The sequence below is a fragment of the Rhinopithecus bieti genome, unplaced genomic scaffold (assembly GCF_001698545.2).
Source record: "Rhinopithecus bieti isolate Rb0 unplaced genomic scaffold, ASM169854v2 scaffold_67357, whole genome shotgun sequence".
Taxonomy (NCBI): Eukaryota; Metazoa; Chordata; class Mammalia; order Primates; family Cercopithecidae; genus Rhinopithecus; species Rhinopithecus bieti.
In genome coordinates this window covers 1-2,401 of record NW_016825107.1, presented here as the reverse complement: position 1 = coordinate 2,401, position 2,401 = coordinate 1, and the positions used below count along the sequence as shown (strand labels likewise).

The window sequence follows — 2,401 nt, the reverse complement described above, 5'->3', positions numbered from 1 at the left end:
AGTACCACTAATGAGAAATTTCAAGGATGGAGATTCTGACAGCTAGGGGTTCACAATATACCTTTACATCCTGAAGTTACAGATTAAATCGAAGTGTATCAAGTTAGTAATGCCAGTGATCACTCATTCCCCATCATTTCTCAGAGAATCCAAGCAGCTAAAAAGCATCATTAATAATAATAATTTTAAAAAGCCACCAGAAACGCAGTTTTAGAAAGGGGAAATAGGAAACCAAGTATGGTCAAGAAAACCCCACTCTTGGGCACTGTGAAATGCCCCTTGCCTAAGTAAATATGTAGATTAACTTCTCTCCCCTTTCCTTAGATTAATGCAAAAGCTGAGCATGGTACTAACAAGCCTGTAGCTGGGAGACTGAGGTGGAAGGATCACTTGGGTTTTTTACCCAGGAGGGTTAAAAAAAAAAAAAAAAAAAAAGAAGCAAATTCCCCGGAAGCATTAAATAGAAGTGTTTCCTTATCCCAACATACCAAACACTCCCTCCCCTCACCCCACACACAAGAATCTAGCCTTAAATTTCCTAAATAATTGATCTAATTAGAAGCTTTTCACAAACATTAGACCAGTGTAAATAACAAACATTTATTGGTGTCACTTATGGTAGAAAAAACTTCCTACACCAGATGCACATGACCCAATTGTTAAATAGAACATTCTGAAGGTGAACACACACCCTAACCCAGGTTTTTACCACTTTTTAAGATGGCCAATTTTTCTTCTCCCCCCCTACCCAAAGACATGTGAGCAACTGCTAATGAAAAGCAGTAAACAGCCGCTTGGGCTATATCATTTTCAACTCCACTCTGAGGTGAAGATTCCAATTACATTCGAGACTTAAGTTCTCTCAATTTTTTCCTAACGAAAAGTTCCTGAGTCCAGTATTTACAATATTACAGCACTAGTAGATCAGTATCTACAACTCATCTTTTTCTGCTGTATCCTCTTCACCAGTTGGGGGAGGGCCTGCACTTCCATAGAGTTTGCTGATAATTGGCTGAACAATTTCTTCCAGTTCCTTCTTCTTAGCTTTGAAGTCTTCAATGTCAGCATCTTGGTGGCTTTCCAGCCATTCAATCTTCTCTTCTACCGCTTTTTCCATGGTCTCCTTATCTTCAGAGGAAAGTTTACCTCCCAGCTTTTCTTTATCTCCAATCTGATTCTTTAGAGAATAGGCATAGCTTTCCAACTCATTTCTAGTATCAATGCGCTCCTTGAGCTTTTTGTCTTCCTCAGCAAACTTCTCAGCATCATTAACCATCCTTTCGATTTCTTCAGGTGTCAGGCGATTCTGGTCATTGGTAATTGTGATCTTATTTTTGTTCCCTGTACCCTTGTCTTCAGCTGTCACTCGAAGAATACCATTCACATCTATCTCAAAGGTGACTTCAATCTGTGGGACCCCACGAGGAGCAGGAGGAATTCCAGTCAGGTCAAATGTACCCAGAAGATGATTGTCTTTTGTCAGGGGTCGTTCACCTAGAAGTTACATATAGAAAAACTCATTAGTTGTTACTGACAAGCATTAGCACATCTAGACACTTTTGGTTTCATCAAGCTAAAAGTAATTTCATATTGGTCTACAGGGAGCAGCAACTAGTACTAACAATGAGTTAGGTTACTAACTCAACTGAATTTTATCTATTTTAAAGTACTGTGAACTCCTTTTTCTTGTACTCTAGAAGCCAGCTCAGATGTTATTATTAAGAATGCTAAACATAGGCTGGGCACAGTGGCTCACACCTATAATAATCCCAGCACTTTGGGAGGCTGAGGTCAGTGGATCACCTGAGGTTAGGAGTTCAAGACCAGCCTGGCCAACATGGCAAAACCCTGCCTCTACTAACAATACAAAAATTAGCCGGGCATAGTGGTGGGCACCTGTAATCCCAGCTACTCGGGAGGTAGAGGTTGCAGGTCATGCCACTACACCCCAGCCTAGGTGACAGATTGAGACTCCATCTCAAAAAAAAAAAAAAGGAATGCTAAATATCTAGATATAAAACATTATTCAAATTAAGACCCCCATCTGAAAACAGCAGTTACTTAGTTCCCTTGCCATTTCAATAGATCATATTAAGTCATGTTCTTTTAAAATATGCCATGATTGATAGACCTGGCGTGGTGGCTCACACCTGTAATCCCAGTACTTTGGGAGGCAGAGGCAGGCAGATGACCTGAGGTCAGGAGTTGGAGACCAGCCTGGGCAACATGGTGAAACCCCATCTCTACTAAAACTACAGAAATTAGCCAGGCATGGTAGTCCATGCCTGTAATCCCAGCTACTCTGGAGGCTGAGGCAGGAGAATCACTTGAACCCGGGAGACGGAGGTTGCAGTGAGCGGAGATCATGTCACTGCAGTCCAGCCAGGGCAACAGAGCAAAA

The 2,401-nt window shown here is 41.4% G+C and overlaps 1 pseudogene across 1 annotated transcript; it reads right to left on the bottom strand.

Moving 5' to 3' along the window:
• Positions 1-578: 578 nt before the first annotated feature.
• Positions 579-1,501, bottom strand: LOC108522531 (78 kDa glucose-regulated protein pseudogene; annotated as a pseudogene). Its single transcript, XR_001883511.1, has one exon. The product of XR_001883511.1 is annotated as a 78 kDa glucose-regulated protein pseudogene (transcript).
• Positions 1,502-2,401: the final 900 nt, after the last annotated feature.